The 21,150-nt window shown below is 41.1% G+C and overlaps 1 non-coding gene across 1 annotated transcript; it reads left to right on the top strand.

The window, feature by feature from the left end:
• The first annotated feature begins 2,090 nt into the window (after positions 1–2,090).
• Positions 2,091–2,198, top strand: LOC130958743 (small nucleolar RNA R71). Its single transcript, XR_009077849.1, has one exon. It is a non-coding gene; the product is annotated as a small nucleolar RNA R71 (small nucleolar RNA).
• Positions 2,199–21,150: the final 18,952 nt, after the last annotated feature.

The following is a 21,150-nucleotide window of genomic DNA, read 5'->3' as shown; positions in this document are numbered from 1 at the left end:
CATCATCACGTTTTGAGCCAATTCTGGCGTTAAACGCCGAGCTGGTGCCCCTTTCTGGCGTTTAACGCCAGGTTCTTGCCCTTTCCTGGCGTTTAACGCCAGTCTGGTGCCCCTTTCTGGCGTTAAACGCCCAGAATGGTGCCAGACTGGGCGTTAAACGCCCAACTGCTAGCCTCACTGGCGTTTAAACGCCAGCAAGTTCTCCTCCAGGGTGTGCTATTTTTCTTCCTGTTTTTCATTCTGTTTTTCCTTTTTCAATTGATTTTGTGACTTCTCATGATCATCAACCTACAAAATAAAATAAAATAACAAAGGAAAATAGATAAAATATAATCATTGGGTTGCCTCCCAACAAGCGCTTCTTTAATGTCAGTAGCTTGACAGAGGGCTCTCATGGAGCCTCACAGATATTCAGAGCAATGTTGGAACCTCCCAACACCAAACTTAGAGTTTGAATGTGGGGGTTCAACACCAAACTTAGAGTTTGGTTGTGGCCTCCCAACACCAAACTTAGAGTTTGACTGTGGGGGCTCTGTTTGACTCTGATTTGAGAGAAGCTCTTCATGCTTCCTCTCCATGATGATAGAGGGATATCCTTGAGCCTTAAACACATAGGATTTTTCATTCATTTGAATGATCAGTTCACCTCCATCAACATCAATCACAGCCTTTGCTGTGGCTAGGAAGGGTCTGGCAAGGATGATAGATTCATCCATGCACTTCTCAGTCTCTAGGACTATGAAATCAGCAGGGATGTAATGGTCTTCAATCTTCACCAGAACATCCTCTACAAGTCCATAAGCTTGTTTCTTTGAATTGTCTGCCATCTCTAGTGAGATTCTTGCAGCTTGCACCTCAAAGATCCCTAGCTTCTCCATTACAGAGAGAGGCATGAGGTTTACACTTGACCCTAAGTCACATAGAGCCTTCTTGAAGGTCATGGTGCCTATGGTACAAGGTATTGAAAACTTCCCAGGATCTTGTCTCTTTTGAGGTAATTTCTGCCTAGACAAGTCATCCAGTTCTTTGGTGAGCAAAGGGGGTTCATCCTCCCAAGTCTCATTTCCAAATAACTTGTCATTTAGCTTCATGATTGCTCCAAGGTATTTAGCAACTTGCTCTTCAGTGACATACTCATCCTCTTCAGAGGAAGAATACTCATCAGAGCTCATGAATGGCAGAAGTAAATCCAATGGAATCTCTATGGTCTCATTTTGAGCCTCAGATTCCCATGGTTCCTCATTAGGGAACTCAGTGGAGGCTAGTGCACGCCCATTGAGGTCTTCCTCAGTGGCGTTCACTTCCTCCCCTTCCTCTCCATATTCGGCCATGTTGATGGCCTTGTACTCTCCTTTTGGATTTTCTTCTGTATTGCTTGGAAGAGTACTAGGAGGGAGTTCAGTAATTTTCTTGCTCAGCTGCCCCACTTGTGCCTCCAAGTTCCTAATGGAGGACTTTGTTTCAGTCATGAAACTTTGAGTGGTTTTGATTAGATCAAAGACCATGGTTGCTAAGTCAGAGGGGTTCTGTTTAGCATTCTCTGTCTGTTGCTGAGAAGATGATGGAAAAGGCTTGCCATTGCTAAACTTGTTTCTTCCACCATTATTGTTGTTGAAACCTTGTTGAGGTCTCTGTTGATCCTTCCAAGAGAAATTTGGGTGATTTCTCCATGAAGAATTATAGGTGTTTCCATAGGGTTCTCCTAGGTAATTCACCTCTTCCATTGAAGGGTTCTCAGGATCATAAGCTTCTTCTTCAGATGAAGCATCCTTAGTACTGCTTGGTGCATTTTGCATTCCAGACAGACTTTGAGAAATCAAATTGACTTGTTGAGTCAATATTTTATTCTGAGCCAATATGGCATTCAGAGTGTCAATCTCAAGAACTCCTTTCTTCTGATTAGTCCCATTGTTCACAGGATTCCTTTCAGAAGTATACATGAATTGGTTATTTGCAACCATTTCAATTAGCTCTTGAGCTTCTGTAGGCGTCTTCTTCAAATGAAGAGATCCTCCAGCAGAGCTATCCAAAGACATCTTGGACAGTTCAGACAGACCATCATAGAAAATACCTATGATGCTCCATTCAGAAAGCATGTCAGAAGGACATTTTCTGATTAATTGTTTGTATCTTTCCCAAACTTCATAGAGGGATTCTCCATCCTTCTGTCTGAAGGTTTGGACTTCCACTCTAAGCTTACTCAATTTTTGAGGTGGAAAGAACTTTGCCAAGAAGGCATTGACTAGCTTTTCCCATGAGTCCAGGCTTTCTTTAGGTTGTGAGTCCAACCATGTTCTAGCTCTGTCTCTTACAGCAAAAGGGAATAGCATAAGTCTGTAGACCTCAGGGTCAACCCCATTAGTCTTGACAGTGTCACAGATTTGCAAGAATTCAGCTAAGAACTGATGAGGATCTTCCAATGGAAGTCCATGGAACTTGCAATTCTGTTGCATTAGAGAAACTAATTGAGGCTTAAGCTCAAAGTTGTTTGCTCCAATGGCAGGGATAGAGATGCTTCTCCCATAGAAGTCGGGAGTAGGTGCAGTAAAGTCACCCAGCACCTTCCTTGCATTGTTGGCATTGTTGTTGTTTTCGGCTGCCATGGGTTCTTCTTCTTTGAAGATTTCTGTTAGGTCCTCTACAGAGAGTTGTGCCTTAGCTTCTCTTAGCTTTCGCTTCAAGGTCCTTTCAGGTTCAGGGTCAGCTTCAACAAGAATGCTTTTGTCTTTGTTCCTGCTCATATGAAAGAGAAGAGAACAAGAAAATATGGAATCCTCTATGTCACAGTATAGAGATTCCTTGAGGTGTCAGAGGAAAAGAAAAATAGAAGGCAGAAGTAGAAAATTCGAACTTATCAAAGAAGATGGAGTTCGAATTTTGCATTAAGGAATAGTGTTAGTCCATAAATAGAAGGATGTGAGAAGAAGGGAAGTAATTTTCGAAAATTAAGTAAAAGATTTTAAAAACATTTTGAAAAACACTAATTAATTTTCGAAAACCAAGAGTGGGAAAGAGATCAAGTGATTTTTGAAAAAGATTTTGAAATTAGAAATTAAAAAGATATGATTGAAAACTATTTTGAAAAAGATGTGATTAAAAAGATATGATTGAAAAGTTATGCTTTTAAAAAGATGTGATTGAGAAGATATGATTTGAAAAACATTTTAAAAAGATTTGATTTTAAAAATTAATGACTTGCCTAACAAGAAAAGATATGATTCAAATATTAAACCTTTCTCAACAGAAAAGGCAACATACTTGAATTGTTCAATCAAATCATTAATTGTTAGCAAGTATCTTTGAAAAAAGGAAAGAAATTGATTTTGAAAACATTTGATTGAAAAGATATGATAAAAAAAGATTTGATTTTGAAAAGATTTTGAAAACTAAAAAAATTGATTTGAAAAACAAAATCTTCCCTCTTGTGCCATCCTGGCGTTAAACGCCCAGAATGGTGCACATTCTGGCGTTTAACGCCCAAAACTCTACCCTTTTGGGCGTTAAACGCCCAACCAGGCACCCTGGCTGGCGTTTAAACGCCAGTCTGTCCTTCTTCACTGGGCGTTTTGAACGCCCAGCTTTTTCTGTATAATTCCTCTGCAGTATGTTCTGAATCTTCAATTCTCTGTATTATTGACTTGAAAAGACACAAATTTAAAAATATTTTTGGATTTTTAATAATGAGGAATAATCAGAATGCAACTAAAATCAAATAACAATGCATGCAAGACACCAAACTTAGCAGTTTGTATACTACTGACACTAACAACATGAGAATGCATATGAGAAACACAAAACACTCAAGTCAATAGAATTCAAAGATCAGAGCAATGAAATCATCAAGAACAACTTGAAGATCAATGAAGACACATGCATGAATGCAATAAGAACAGAAACATGCAATATTTTTGGATTTTTATGATTTTGTAAAATTTTTTTTTGGATTTTTTGAAAATTATATGAAAATAGAAAATAAAGGTTTCAGAATTCTCAATTTGGATTCCAGGAATCATTGAAATGCTAGTCTAAGACTCCGGTCCAGGAATTAGACATGGCTTCACAGCCAGCCAAGCTTTCAAAGAAAGCTTCGGTCCAAAACACTAGACATGGCCAATGGCCAGCCAAGCCTTAGCAGATCATTGCTCCAATAGCAAGATTGATAGAGATCAATAAGCTCTTGTGATGATTAGTTGAAACCTCGGTCCATTAAGATTAGACATGGCTTCTCAGCCAGCCAGATTTCAACAGATCATCAAGAAACTCTAGAATTCATTCTTAAGAACTCTGAAGAAAAATACCTAATCTAAGCAACAAGATGAACCGTCAGTTGTCCATACACAAAACAATCCCCGGCAACGGCGCCAAAAACTTGGTGTGCGAAATCGTGATCACTACAACTTCGCACAACTAACCAGCAAGTGCACTGGGTCGTCCAAGTAATAAACCTTACGCGAGTAAGGGTCGATCCCACGGAGATTGTCGGTATGAAGCAAGCTATGGTCACCTTGTAAATCTTAGTCAGGCAGACTCAAATGGGTATGTGATATATGAATAAAACATAAAGATAAAGATAGAGATACTTATGTATATCATTGATGAGAGCTTCAGATAAGCGTATAAAGACGCTTTCCCTTCCGTCTCTCTGCTTTCCTACTGTCTTCATCCAATCCTTCTTACTCCTTTCCATGGCAAGCTTATGCAAGGGTTTCACCGTTGTCAGTGGCTACCTCCCATCCTCTCAGTGGAAATGTTCAACGCACCCTGTCACGGCACGGCTATCCATCTGTCGGTTCTCGATCAGGCCGGAATAGAATCCATTGATTCTTTTGCGTCTGTCACTAACGCCCCGCCCTCAGGAGTTTGAAGCACGTCACAGTCATTCAATCATTGAATCCTACTCAGAATACCACAGACAAGGTTAGACCTTCCGGATTCTCTTGAATGCCACCATCAGTTCTTGCCTATACCACGAAGACTCTGATCTCACGGAATGGCTGGCTCGTTTGTCAGGCGAGCGCTCGGTTGTCAGGCGATCAACCATGCATCGTGTATCAGGAATCCAAGAGATATTCACCCAATCTAAGGTAGAACGGAGGTGGTTGTCAGTCACACGTTCATAGGTGAGAATGATGATGAGTGTCACGGATCATCACATTCATCAAGTTGAAGAACAAGTGATATCTTGGAACAAGAACAAGCAGAATTGAATAGAAGAACAATAGTAATTGCATTAATACTCGAGGTACAGCAGAGCTCCACACCTTAATCTATGGTGTGTAGAAACTCCACCATTGAAAATACATAAGAACAAAAGTGATCATTGGTTTCGGCCCCAGAGAGGGAACCAGAAGAACCAAGATGAAAATACAATAATAAAAGGTCCTACTTATAGGGAACTAGTAGCCTAAGGATTACAAAGATGAGTAAAAGACATAAAAATCCACTTCCGGGCCCACTTGGTGTGTGCTTGGGCTGAGCAATGAAGCATTTTTCGTGTAGAGACTCTTCTTGGAGTTAAACGTCAGCTTTTGTGCCAGTTTGGGCGTTTAACTCCCATTTTGGTGCCAGTTCCGGCGTTTAACGCTGGGAATTCTGAAGGTGACTTTGAACGCCGGTTTGGGCCATCAAATCTTGGGCAAAGTATGGACTATCATATATTGCTGGAAAGCCCAAGATGTCTACTTTCCAACGCCGTTGAGAGCGCGCCAATTAGGCTTCTGTAGCTCCAGAAAATCCACTTCGAGTGCAGGGAGGTCAGAATCCAACAGCATCTGCAGTCCTTTTCAGTCTCTGAATCAGATTTTTGCTCAGGTCCCTCAATTTCAGCCAGAAAATACCTGAAATCACAGAAAAACACACAAACTCATAGTAAAGTCCAGAAAAGTGAATTTTAACTAAAAACTAATAAAAATATATTAAAAACTAACTAAATCCTACTAGAAACATACTAAAAACAATGCCAAAAAGCGTACAAATTATCCGCTCATCAAATACCATAGACAAGGTTTAGACTTTCCGGATCCTCATGAATGCCGCCATCTATCTAACTTATACCACGAAGATTCTGTTGGGGAATCTAAGAGATATGCGCCCGGCCTAAGGTAGAACGGAAGTGGTTGTCAATCACGCGCGTTCATAGGTGAGAATGATGATGAGTGTCACGGATCATCACATTCATCAAAGTGTTGTGTAACATATATCTTGGAATAAGAATAAAAGAGAATTGAATAGAAAGTAATAATAATTGTATTGAAACTTGAGGTACAGCAGAGCTCCACACCCTTAATCTATGGTGTGCAGAAACTCCACCGTTGAAAATACATAAGTAAAAGGTTCAGGCATGGCCGAATGGCCAGCCCCCTAAAACGTGATCAATAGCCTCTTAGGATGAAGAATAAAACAAAACTGAGACCAAAGATGTCTAATACATTAGTAAATCATCCTATTTATAATAAACTAGCTCCTAGGGTTTACATGAGTAAGTAATTGATGCATAAATCCACTTCCGGGGCCCACATGGTGTATGCTTGGGCTGAGCTTGATCTATCCACGAGCTGAGGCTTCTCTTGGAGTTGAACTCCAAGTTATGACGTGTTTTGGGCGTTCAACTCCGGATCATGACGTTTTTCTGGCGTTTAACTCCAGACAGCAGCATGTACTTGGCGTTCAACGCCAAGTTACGTCATCAATTTCCAAATAAAGTATGGACTATTATATATTGCTGGAAATCCCTGGATGTCTACTTTCCAACGCCGTTGAGAGCGCGCCAATTGGAGTTCTGTAGCTCCAGAAAATCCATTTCGAGTGCAGGGAGGTCAGATTCCAACAGCATTAGCAGTCCTTTTGTCATCCTTTTTCAGAGTTTTACTCAAGTCCCTCAATTTCAGCCAGAAATTACCTGAAATCACAGAAAAACACAAAAACTCATAGTAAAGTCTAGAAATGTGAATTTAACATAAAAACTAATGAAAACATCCCTAAAAGTAGCTTGAACTTACTAAAAACTACCTAAAAACAATGCCAAAAAGCGTATAAATTATCCGCTCATCACAACACCAAACTTAAATTGTTGCTTGTACCCAAGCAACTGAAAATCAAATAGGATAAAAAGAAGAGAATATACTATAAATTCCAGAATATCAATGAATATTAATTATAATTAGATGAGCGGGACTTGTAGCTTTTTGCTTCTGAACAGTTTTGGCATCTCACTTTTTCCTTTGAAGTTTAGAATGATTGGCTTCTCTAGGAACTTAGAATTTCGGATGGTGTTATTGATTCTCCTAGTTAAGTATGTTGATTCTTGAACACAGCTACTTATGAGTCTTGGCTGTGGCCCTAAGCACTTTGTTTTCCAGTATTACCACCGAATACATAAATGCCACAGACACATAACTGGGTGAACCTTTTCAGATTGTGACTCAGCTTTGCTAGAGTCCCCAGTTAGAGGTGTCCAGAGCTCTTAAGCACACTCTTTTTGCTTTGGATCACGACTTTAACCACTCAGTCTCAAGCTTTTCACTTGGACCTTCATGACACAAGCACATGGTTAGGGACAGCTTGGTTTAGCCGCTTAGGCCTGGATTTTATTTCCTTGGGCCCTCCTATCCATTGATGCTCAAAGCCTTGGATCCTTTTTACCCTTGCCTTTTGGTTTTAAGGGCTCTTGGCTTTTTCTATTGCTCCTTCTTTTTTTTTTCGCCATTCACTGCTTTTTCTTGCTTCAAGAATCAATTTCATGATTTTTCAGATCATCAATAACATTTCTCTTTGTTCATCATTCTTTCAAGAGCCAACAGTTTTAACATTCATAAACAACAAGATCAAAAATATGCACTGTTCAAGCATTCATTCAGAAAACAAAAAGTATTGTCACCACATCAATATAATTAAACTAAATTCAAGAGCTATTTTCGAAATTTATGTACTTCTTGTTCTTTTAAATTAAAACATTTTTCATTTAAGAGAAGTGAAGGATTAATGGATTTTATTCATAGCTTTAAGGCATGGTTACACACTAATGATCATGAAATAAAGACACAAAACATAGATAAACACAACATTAAAAACCGAAAAACAGAAAGAAATAAAGAACAAGGAATGAATCCACCTCTAGTGGCGTCTTCTTCTTGAAGGACCAATGATGTTCTTTAGCTCTTCTATGTCCCTTCCTTGCCTTTGTTGCTCCTCCCTCATTGCTCTTTGATCTTCTCTTATTTCCTGGAGAATGATGGAGTGCTCATGGTGTTCCACCCTTAATTGTTCCACATTGTGGCTCAAACCTTCTAAGGAAGTGTTGAGTTGCTCCCAATAGTTGTTTGGAGGAAAGTGCATCCCTTGAGGCATCTCAGGGATTTCTTGATGATGAGCTTCCTCATGCACCTCTTGAGAACCGTGAGGGGCTTCTCTTGCTTGCTCCATCCTCTTCTTGGTGATGGGCTTATCCTCTTCAATGGAGATGTCTCCTTCTATGATAACTCCAGCTGAGTAACATAGATGGCAAATAAGGTGAGGAAAAGCTAGCCGTGCCATAGGTGAGGGCTTGTCGGCTATTTTGTAGATTTCATTGGAGATGACCTCATGAACTTCTACTTCCTCTCCAATCATGATGCCATGAATCATGATGGCCCGATCCACAGTAACTTCAGATCGGTTGCTAGTAGGAATGATGGAGCGTTGAATGAACTCCAACCATCCTCTAGCTATAGGCTTGAGGTCCAGTCTTCTTAGTTGGACTGGCTTGCCTTTGGAGTCTCTCTTCCATTGAGCTCCTTCCACACAAATGTCCATAAGGACCTGGTCCAACCTTTGATCAAAGTTGACCCTTCTAGTGTAGGGGCGTTCATCACCTTGCATCATGGGCAAGTGGAATGCCAACCTAACATTTTCCGGACTGAAATCCAAGTATTTCCCCCGAACCATTGTGAGATAATTCTTTGGACTTGGGTTCATACCTTGATCATGGTTCCTAGTGATCTATGCATTGGCATAGAACTCTTGAACCATTAAGATTCCGACTTGTTGCATGGGGTTGGTTAAGACTTCCCAACCTCTTCTTCGGACATCATGTCGGATCTCCGGATACTCATTTTTCTTGAGCTTGAAAGGGACCTCAGGGATCACCTTCTTCTTTGCCACAATATCATAGAAGTGGTCTTGATGGCTCTTGGAGATGAATCTTTCCATCTCCCATGACTCGGAGGTGGAAGCTTTTGTCTTCCCTTTTCCTTTTCTAGAGGATACTCTGGCCTTAGGTGCCATTGATGGTAATGGAAAAACAAAAAGCTTATGCTTTTACCACACCAAACTTAAAATATTGCTCGCCCTCGAGCAAGAGAAGAAAGAAGAGAAGAAGAAGAAGAAGAAAATATGGTAGAGAAGGGGGAGTGATGGTTCGGCTTAGGTGAAGAAGAAGGGGTTTGTGTTGTGTGAAAATGAAGTAGAATGGAAGGGTATTTATAGGGAAAGGGGGGGAGGTATGTTCGGCCATTTGGGTGGGAATGGGAGGGAAATTGGTTTGAATTTTTGGAAGTAGGTGGGGATTATGGGGAAGAGTGGGTGGATGTGAGTGGTGAATGGGGTAATTGGGAAGAGGAATTGAGGTGATTGGTGAAAGGTGTTGGGAAGTGTGACATGGGGAAGAGTGATTTTGGATTAGGAGAGTGTGATTAGGATTAAAAGTTAAGGTGGGAATATGTTAGGTGGGGATCTTGTGGGGTCCACAGATCCTGAGGTGATCCTGTGGGGTCCACAGATCCTGAGGTGTCAAGGAATTCCATCCCTGCACCAAATAGGCATGTAAAATGCCTTCGTGCATCATTCTGGCGTTTAAACGCCCATTGGTGCACATTCTGGGCGTTCAACGCCCATGTAAAGCATGTTTCTGGCGTTGAACGCCAGTTTCATGCTTGTTGCTGGCGTTCAGCGCCAGTTTTTCCTCTCTGGGCACATTCCTGGCGTTCAGCACCAGAATGTTGCTTGTTTCTGGCATTCAGCGCCAGAATGGTGCTCTGTTCTGGCGTTGAACGCCAGCCAGATGCATCTTACTGGCGTTGAACGCCAGCCCGTGCGTCCTCCAGGGTGAAAATTTTTTCTTCTGCTGTTTTTGATTCTGTTTTTAATTTTTATGATTTTTTCGTGACTCCTCATGATCATGTACCTAATAAAACATAAAATAACAATAAAATAGTATAAAATAGAAATTAGATAAATAAAATTGGGTTGCCTCCCAATAAGCGCTTCTTTAATGTCAATAGCTTGACAGTGGCTCTCATGGAGCCATAAGGTGATCAGGTCAATGTTGTATAGTTGTCCACACCAAACTTAGAGTTTGGATATGGGATCTTAACACCAAACTTAGAGTTTGGTTGTGGCCTCACAACACCAAACTTAGAGTTTGACTGTGTGGGTTCTTCTTGACTCTGAACTGAGAGAAGCTCTTCATGCTTACTCTCTTTTGTCACAGAGGGATGGCCATGTGCCTTAAACACAAGGTAGTCCCCATTCAGTTGAAGGACTAACTCACCTCTGTTGACATCTATCACAGCTCCTGCTGTGGCTAGGAAAGGTCTTCCAAGGATGATGCAATCATCCTCTTCCTTCCTAGTGTCTAAGATTATGAAATCAGCAGGGATGTAAAGGCCTTCAACCTTTACTAGCACGTCCTCTACTATTCCATAGGCTTGTCTCAATGACTTGTCTGCCAGTTGTAATGAGAACAAGGCAGGTTGTACCTCAATGATCCCCAGCTTCTCCATTACAGAGAGTGGCATTAGATTTATCCCTGACCCCAGATCACACAGAGCTTTTTCAAAGATCATGGTGCCTATGGTACAAGGTATTAAGAACTTGCCAGGATCTTGTTTCTTTTGAGGTAGAATTTTCTGAATCCAAGTATCCAGTTCATTAATGAGCAAGGGAGGTTCACTTTCCCAAGTCTCATTACCAAATAACTTGGCATTCAACTTCATGATAGCTCCTAAATATTGAGCAACTTGCTCTCCAGTTACATCTTCATCCTCTTCAGAGGATGAATAGTCTTCAGAGCTCATGAATGGCAGACGGAGATTCAATGGAATCTCTATGGTCTCTGTATGAGCCTCAGATTCCTTTGGATCCTTAATAGGAAACTCCTTCTTGCTTGAGGGACGTCCCAGGAGGTTTTTCTCACTAGGATTTTCGTCCTCCTCCTCCCTTGTGCATTCGGCCATATTGACTATGTCAATGGCCTTGCACTCTCCTTTTGGATTATCTTCTGTATTGCTTGGGAGAATACTGGGAGGAGTTTCAATAACTTTCTTACTCAGCTGGCCTACTTGTGCCTCCAGATTTCTAATGGAGGATCTTGTTTCACTCATGAAACTGAAGGTGGCCTTTGACAGATCAGAGACTACATTGGCTAAATTAGAGGTGTTTTGTTCAGAATTCTCTGTCTGTTGCTGAGAAAATGATGGATATGGCTTGCTATTGCCCAGCCTATTGCGTCCACCATTGTTAAAACCTTGTTGAGGTTTTTGTTGATCCTTCCATGAGAAATTTGGATGATTTCTCCATGATGAGTTATAGGTATTTCCATAAGGTTCACCCATGTAATTAACCTCTGCCATGGCAGGGTTCTCAGGATCATAAGCTTCTTCAGAAGCTGCCTCTCTAGTACTGTTGGATGCATGTTGCCATCCATTCAGATTTTGAGAGATCATGTTGACCTGTTGAGTCAACACTTTGTTCTGAGCCAATATGGCATTCAGAGTATCAATTTCAAGAACTCCTTTCTTTTGAGGTATCCTATTGTTCACAGAATTCCTCTCAGAAGTGTACATGAATTGGTTGTTTGCAACCATGTCAATGAGTTCTTGAGCCTCTTCAGGTGTTTTCTTCAGGTGAATGAATCCACCTGCAGAATGGTCCAATGATATTTTCGAAAATTCAGAGAGACCATAATAGAATATATCTAATATGGTCCATTCTGAAAACATGTCAGATGGACATCTTTTGGTCAGCTGCTTGTATCTTTCCCAAGCTTCATAGAGGGATTCACCATCTTTTTGTTTGAAGGTTTGAACATCCACTCTCAGCTTGCTCAGCTTTTGAGGAGGAAAGAATTTATCCAAGAAAGCAGTGACCAGCTTATCCCATGAGTCCAGGCTATCCTTAGGTTGTGAATCCAACCATATTCTAGCTCTGTCTCTTACAGCAAAAGGGAAAAGCATGAGTCTGTAGACTTCAGGATCAACTCCATTTGTCTTCACAGTCTCACAGATCTGCAAGAACTCAGTTAAGAACTGATAGGGGTCTTCAGATGGAAGTCCATAAAACTTGCAGTTTTGTTGCATTAAAGCAACTAGCTGAGGTTTCAGCTCAAAGTTGTTGGCTCCAATGGCAGGAATGGAGATGCTTCTTCCATCAAACTTGGACGTTGGCTTTGTGAAGTCACCAAGCATTCTCCTTGCATTATTATTATTTTCGGCTGCCATCTCCTTCTCTTGTTCGAAAATTTCTGAAAGGTTGTTTCTGGATTGTTGTAATTTAGCTTCTCTTAATTTTCTCTTCAGAGTCCTTTCAGGTTCTGGATCAATTTCAACAAGAGTGCCTTTATCCTTGATCCTGCTCTTATGAAAGAGAAGAAAACAAGAAAAGAAAGAGGAATCCTCTATGTCACAGTATAGAGATTCCTTTATGTTAGTAGAAGAAGAAAGGGGTAGAAGAATGAAGAAGGAGTTTCGGATTTTTGGATGAAGAGAAGAGAAGTGTTAGTAATTAAATAATTAAATAGAAGAAGAAAAGAGAAGGGAATTTTCGAAATTAATTTTTTGAAAAAGAGGTTAGTAATTTTCGAAAATTAGAGATAAAATGTAATTAAAATTAAACATGAAACAATTAGTTAATTAAAAAGAATTTTTGAAAAAAGGGAAGAGATATTTTCGAAAATTAGAGAGGGAAAAGTAGTTAGGTGGTTTTGAAAAAGATAAGAAACAAACAAGAAGTTAGTTAGTTGATAAAGATTTGAAAATCAAATTTGAAAAGATAAGAGGATAAGAAGTTAGATAAGATATTTTAAAATCAAATTTTGAAAAAGATAAAATTTTTTTTATTTTTTTTGCAAAAGATAAGATAAGAGATACAAAAAGATTTAATTTAAAAATTTGAAATTATTTACTTCACTAACAAGAAACTACAAGATAAGATTCTAGAACTTAAAGATTGAACCTTTCTTAGCAAGAAAGTAACAAACTTCAAATTTTTGAATCAATCACATTAATTGTTAGCATATTTTCGAAAATTTGATATAAAAGATAAGAAAAAGATTTTTGAAAAAGTAATTTTTAAAAATTTCGAAAATAAGAAAAAAAATGGAAAAGATATGATTTTTGAAAGAGATTTTAAAAAGATAAGATTTTTAAAATTTGAAATTTTGACTTGACTTGTAAGAAACAACTAATTTTAAAAATTTTTGACCAAGTCAACCCAAAATTTCGAAAATTTGGAGGGAAATATGGAAAAGATATTTTTTTGATTTTTGAATTTTTATTTATGAGAGAGAAAAACAACAAAAATACTCAATGCATGAAATTTTTAGATCAAAACAAAGAATGCATGCAAGAATGCTATGAATGTCAAGATGAACACCAAGAACACTTTGAAGATCATGATGAACATCAAGAACATAATTTTGAAAAATTTTTGATGCAAAGAAAATATACAAGACACCAAACTTAGAAATCTTTAATGCATGGACTCTAACAATTGAAAAATGCACATGAAAAACAACAAACAAAACAAAACAAGAAGACATCAAGATCAAACAAGAGGACTTATTAAGAACAACTTGAAGATCATGAAGAACACTATGAATGCATGGAATTTTCGAAAAATGCAAGAAAAATTTTTTAAAGCATGCAATTGACACCAAACTTAAAAATTGACTCAAGACTCAAACAAGAAACACAAAATATTTTTGATTTTTATGATTTTATGAAATTTTTTTTTGTATTTTTATTATTTTTTTGAAAATAAAGTTTGTAAAAACGAAAAAGAAAAGAAAAATTTTGAAAAAGATTTTTGAAAAGAAAATTACCTAATCTGAGCAACAAGATGAACCGTCAGTTGTCCATACTCGAACAATCCCCGGCAACGGCGCCAAAAACATGGTGGACGAAATTGTGATCCATGTTCTTTTGTAATTGTATGAAATCATTATTATGGCATCGGTTGTTTTCACAACTCCGTTCAACTAACCAGCAAGTGCACTGGGTCGTCCAAGTAATACCTTACGTGAGTAAGGGTCGATCCCACAGAGATTGTTGGTATGAAGCAAGCTATGGTCATCTTGTAAATCCCAGTTAAGTGGAATCATAAAGTCAAATGTGATTAGATGGGATAAATAAAGATAAATAAAATAAAAAGGGATAGAAATACTTATGTAAATCAATAGTGGGAATTTCAGATAGGCATATGGAGATGCTGTACTCCTCTTGGATCTTTACTTTCTTATTGCATTCATCCAATCCTTCTTACTTCTTTCCATGGCAAGCTGTATCTAGGGCATCACCGTTGTCAATGGCTACATCCCATCCTCTCAGTGAAAATGGTCCTATGCTCTGTCACAGCACGGCTAATCATCTGTCGGTTCTCAATCAGGTTGGAATAGAATCCCTTGATTCTTTTGCGTTTGTCATCACGCCCAGCCTTCAGGAGTTTGAAGCTCGTCACAGTCATTCAATCCCAGAATCCTACTCGGAATACCATAGACAAGGTTTAGACTTTCCGGATCCTCATGAATGCCGCCATCTATCTAACTTATACCACGAAGATTCTGTTGGGGAATCTAAGAGATATGCGCCCGGCCTAAGGTAGAACGGAAGTGGTTGTCAATCACGCGCGTTCATAGGTGAGAATGATGATGAGTGTCACGGATCATCACATTCATCAAAGTGTTGTGTAACGTATATCTTGGAATAAGAATAAAAGAGAATTGAATAGAAAGTAATAATAATTGTATTGAAACTTGAGGTACAGCAGAGCTCCACACCCTTAATCTATGGTGTGCAGAAACTCCACCGTTGAAAATACATAAGTAAAAGGTTCAGGCATGGCCGAATGGCCAGCCCCCTAAAACGTGATCAATAGCCTCTTAGGATGAAGAATAAAACAAAACTGAGACCAAAGATGTCTAATACATTAGTAAATCATCCTATTTATAATAAACTAGCTCCTAGGGTTTACATGAGTAAGTAATTGATGCATAAATCCACTTCCGGGGCCCACTGGGTGTATGCTTGGGCTGAGCTTGATCTATTCACGAGCTGAGGCTTCTCTTGGAGTTGAACTCCGAGTTATGACGTGTTTTGGGCGTTCAACTCCGGATCATGACGTTTTTCTGGCGTTTAACTCCAGACAGCAGCATGTACTTGGCGTTCAACGCCAAGTTACGTCGTCAATTTCCGAATAAAGTATGGACTAGTATATATTGCTGGAAAGCCCTGGATGTCTACTTTCCAACGCCGTTGAGAGCGCGCCAATTGGAGTTCTGTAGCTCCAGAAAATCCATTTCGAGTGCAGGGAGGTCAGATTCCAACAGCATTAGCAGTCCTTTTGTCAGCCTTTTTCAGAGTTTTGCTCAAGTCCCTCAATTTCAGCCAGAAATTACCTGAAATCACAGAAAAACACACAAACTCATAGTAAAGTCCAGAAATGTGAATTTAACATAAAAACTAATGAAAACATCCCTAAAAGTAGCTTGAACTTACTAAAAACTACCTAAAAACAATGCCAAAAAGCGTATAAATTATCCGCTCATCAGAGATGCAGCAAAACAAACCTTGTCTTAAATTTTGAAAAATGTCATTTCATGGTCAAACAAGGCATTGTTTTGGGACACATAGTCTCAAAAGAAGGCATCTCGGTAGATCCGGCAAAAATAAATGTCATATCTAGTTTACCTTACCCCTCCTCCGAGAGGGAAGTCCGCTCTTTTCTTGGACATGCAGGATTCTACCGGAGATTCATCAAAGACTTTAGCAAGGTGGCCTTACCTCTCTCTTGACTACTACAAAAGGACACTGAATTTGAGCTGAGCAAGGAATGTATGGAAGCATATGACAAACTTAAAGTAGCATTAACACAAGCTCCTATTGTGCGAGGACCGAATTGGACTCAACCATTTGAAATCATGTGTGATGCTTCGAATTATGCGATAGGAGCCGCGTTAGCACAACGCGAGGGTACGATTCCCTATGTCATAGCTTATGCCTCCAAAACACTAGACGGAGCCCAATCCAACTACACTGCTACCGAAAAGGAACTCCTAGCTATCGTTTTTGCTTTGGACAACTTTCGAGCCTATCTTCTTGGTTCCAAGGTTGTAGTGTACTCGGATCACGCGGCACTAAAGTATTTGTTGGCCAAAAAGGAATCAAAACCAAGATTAATTCGTTGGGTGCTTTTGTTACAAGAATTTGACTTGGAGATCAAGGATAGGAGTGGTTCCCAAAACCTAGTGGCGGACCATCTAAGTCACCTCGAACACACAAAAGGCGACACCACTCCTATCAATGACTCCTTTCCTTTAGATGCTTTGCACGCAATCTCGGAAGTAGTTCCTTGGTATGCCCCAATAGCAAACTACTTGGTTTCACGCACTTTCCCTCCCAATCTCAACAAACACCAAAAGGATAAGCTGAAAAGCGAATCTAAATACTATGTTTGGGACGATCCCTATTTGTGGAGGTGTGGAGCGGACCAAATAGTGCGACGGTGCATACCTCAAACCGAATTCCAAGCAATCTTGGACGCTTGCCATGCTTCCGAAGGAGGTGGCCACTACGGCCCCCAAAGAATGGCAAGAAAGGTCCTTGATTGCGGATTTTGGTGGCCAACCCTTCTCAAAGATTCTTCTCTCCATTGCAAATCTTGTCCCCAATGCATTCGGTTTGGAAATATTTCTAAGAAGGACGAAATCCCCCAACAAAATATGCTTTTTTATGAAATCTTTGATGTATGGGGAATCGACTTCATGGGACCATTTCGAAATTCCAATGGCTTTCTCTACATCTTGTTAGCCGTCGATTATGTGTCAAAATGGGTGGAGGCAATCCCCACCCGAACGGATGACGCTCATGTTGTTTATTCTTTTGTGAGGAACAATATCATTTGTCGCTTTGGCTCCCCAAGAGCAATCATAAGTGACCAAGGATCCCACTTTTGCAACAAAAAAATGGACGGCCTCATGAGAAAGTATGGCATCATACACAAAGTCGCCACGGCTTACCACCCTCAGACAAATGGCCAAGCCGAAGTTTCTAACCGGGAAATCAAACATGTGTTGGAAAGGATTGTGAAGCCGAATCGGAAGGATTGGAGCACTAAACTCTCCGATGCACTTTGGGCTTATCGAACGGCTTACAAGACACCCATTGGCATGAGCCCCTTTAGGCTTGTATATGGTAAAGCATGCCACTTACCGGTAGAAATCGAACACAAAGCTTATTGGGCCATAAAGGAATGTAATATGAGCTTGGGTGGAGCCGGAGTAGAGAGAAAGCTTCAATTAGCGGAATTGGAATGCTTAAGATTGGAAGCTTATGACAACTCTAGACTTTACAAGGAAAAGATGAAAGCCATCCATGACAAGAACATTAGGAGAAGGGAATTCCGACCCGGTGAACTAGTCCTTCTTTACAACTCAAGGTTGAGATTACTACCCGGAAAGCTTAGATCAAGGTGGGATGGACCCTACCAAGTGGAGAAAGTAGAACCTTATGGGGTCTACCACTTGCGCCACCCATCAAGTCCGGACATTTTCAAGGTAAATGGGCACCGTCTCAAATTGTATCATGGTGAGCAAAGAAAGAACTCCAAGGAATTTGAAATATTCCTCTTGAGGGATGCACCTCTTGAACAAGAACTTTGAGCTAGTGAAAGTCCAACTTAAGGACGGTAAACAAAAGTGCTAGGTGGGAGACACCCCACCATGGTAAGATCTTCCTTTGTACATAGCCATTGCATCATTCTTTAATTGATACTTGCTTAACACTTGACTTCATGTTTGTTAGCTAGATTTCAATTCTAATTCTGCTTCATTTGTTGAGTTCATTGGTAGTTTATCAAGTAAAACGCCCTTCTATAGTGCTTAAGTGGCTGTTTGGAGGGTTGGAATGCTATAAGTGGTGCAAAAACATGCAAACTTTTGAAAAGGCACCCTTCTGCGCGTGCGCGCACCTGGCGCGTGCGCGCCCTTGAGGCATTTGACGACCACCCACGCGGACGCGCACCGTGCGCGGACGCGTGGGTTGCGAAAAACACCCCTCCATACATTTTTCCGAGAGTTACGCCCACACCATGCCTGCACCATGCCTGAGGCATAGGCCACTTACGCGTGCGGGCACATGGCGCGTACGCGCGCTTGGGCAAAATCTGCAGATCGACGCGCAAGCGTACCGTGCGCGTCCGCGTCGATCACCCTTTTGCACTCCTGGTAAATATTCCAGAGAGTTAGGCCCACCCTAGGCCCATCTCATCTCATGCCTGGGGTATAACCATGTTGACGCGGGCGCGCACCGTGCGCGCGCGCCAACAGCTCTGCAGCCAACTTCTGGTACCTCGTCCAGAGAGTTGTGCCACCTCTAAGCCACCCCTGTGCTACCAGCCCAAGCGCATGGGCGCGTGCGCGCAACGTACGCGCGCGCGCCCCCACTCCACCTCGCTCCCTTGCGTGAGCGCGCACCGTGCGCGCACGCGCGGGTGATCGACGCCAACTTAATAGGGAGCATACTTGCCCCTTTCATTCTTCTTCTCCTTTCCCTCTTCATCTCACTCTCTCTACTACCCATCCACCCACTACCATTTCTTCTTCCAGTCAACCACCTCCTACCACCTACCTCTGGTGGCCCTACATTACCCCTCCACTCTCCATCACTCCACTCTACAACTTCTTCTCCCATATCCTCTTCCATCTCTCAAGGTACTATACTAAGCTACCCTCTTACTCCACCTATCTCTTTTTGATTCTTAATCATTTAGTTTCATTTTCTTTTAGGTAGCATCTTTCCTTTTCTCCTCCCCCTTTTTAGTTACTTCTTTGGGGTGTTTTTGTATTTTTTTCAAATTAACTCTTCATAGGCATTTGGATCCCAACTTCTCTTGCATTGGTAGATGAGATGTGTTGCTTGATTTTCTCGCAACCACTGTGCACTGTAGTCATTAATAATGGATTGTGGAATGTTACATTGCTTTCACCCTCTTCTAATCACATACTACAAAAAGGATGCACGTCAAATGTTCGACGAAAGGCATACTTGAGTTTTGAGCTCATTTTGACTAAATTGCCTCTCAACTAATCACTTTTGGGTGCATCCCCACATTCTCTAATCCATCCACTCATCTTTTCATAACTTGCTTCCCACTTTTGGTATCTGAGGGTGTATGCTTCTCATGCTTCTTACTTGCATGCTTAATCTACCCTTGCACCACATGCAAATGATTTGCCTTGCTTTTCACATGTTATCTTAGTACATGTTGCAGCTGTCATGTAATAATGATACCTATATTCTATGGCATAACTTGTCATTGCATAATCACATTCAATTACGCTTCTTTGGGTTTGATGTTATCCCCCTTATTTGCTATCACAGGATGGTCATCAAAAAGAACAAAGGGAAAGCCCCGAAAAAGCCAGCTTCCAATAGAGCGCGCCAAGAACTAACGGCCAAGCCACTCCTGAAGAAGGCTAAAGGCCCCGTTGATATTCTAGAGAAGGACAACCCTCCAAAGGACTCAAATAAGTTCCCTAACCGCTACTGCGAACTTGTTTACTCAAGAATGATTGAAAGGAATTATCACCCGGAGCCCCTTCTAGTCCTACCGGCTCACCTCATTCCGATTGTGATGCCACACATTGACCGGAGGCAATGGAGGTTCCTCTTGAGGCAACCAAAGGAGGCCAATCTCTCATGGGTGGTGGAATTCTACTCCAACTACCACTCACCCCTTCTCACATCAATACTTGTGCGCCGAAAGCAAGTGTCAGTCACAGTGGAAACCATCCGAGAAGTCCTTGGGATTGGGCCGTTGACGGATGGTTATGATGCCTACCAAGAAGTCTTGGCTACATGCGATGATCGTGCGTTCGATTGGAGCGCGATCCTCCGCGTAATTGCTTTACCCGACGCATATTGGATTCGGGGGACCATAAAGCAGAGACCAAAGGGTTTAGATGTCCGCCACCTCACTCAAGAAGCCACGGTATGGGCCCAAATTCTAGCTCACTACGTGCTCCCAAGCACCCATGGGTCATCCATTACCGCCGAGCTTGCCTTATTGATATGGTGCATCTTAACCGAAAAACCGGTCGACATTTCGCATGCCATTCGCCAATCCATGGGGCGCATTCATGCCAAAGGAAATCTACCATTCCCCGCTATAGTGATCGAATTAGTTGCAATGGCCGGCGTCAACCGAGAGGCTAAGGATAGGAGAACCTCAATTCCGGTCGAAGGCGATGTTATTCCGACCAAGAGGTGCCTCAAGCCTCCGGAATTCACCAAGGACATTGGACTACCCACACCAACTCGCAACACTACCACATCATCTACACCACAAAAATCAGCCACCCAACGCCTTGAAGACCTTCACAAGAAGTTGGACCGTTATGAGAGGCATAACCAACGCCGATATGCTCATGTGAAGAAACTTCTAAGCATCGTCACCCCACCTATGGAGGAACCAGATATCTCCACATCCACCGCAACTTCAAGCGGAGATAGGGATGATATTGGAGATGAGGGACACTCGGGACTCGACCAACCATTGCGCCTAACCTATAGCACGGAGGACCGTGCTAAGTTTTAAGTGTGGGGAGGTCGGCCGACCGATCTCCACAGGTAACACCCGAATAAATTTCCGTTCTTCGAACCCCTTTGTAACTAGGATAGGTTGCATGATTAGGTCTTAGTTGACACCATTTGCATGATAAATTTACTTGGTTGGAACAATGAAACTCTTTCTTGTGAAATCAATACTTTGGGGCAACCTACCAATCTGAAAATTTTTGTTGAACTTGCTTGAAAGAATGTATTTTGGAACATGGTTTTTGAGCTAAGAACACAAGCTTGCGAGTTTTTGAGCCTATTGGTGTGGTTACATCTTATAACCACT

Source organism: Arachis stenosperma, chromosome 10 (genome assembly GCF_014773155.1).
Source record: "Arachis stenosperma cultivar V10309 chromosome 10, arast.V10309.gnm1.PFL2, whole genome shotgun sequence".
In the NCBI taxonomy this organism is placed as follows: Eukaryota; Viridiplantae; Streptophyta; class Magnoliopsida; order Fabales; family Fabaceae; genus Arachis; species Arachis stenosperma.
The sequence above is the reverse complement of the archived record's forward strand: the minus strand, read 5'-3'. Positions and strand labels throughout refer to the sequence as shown.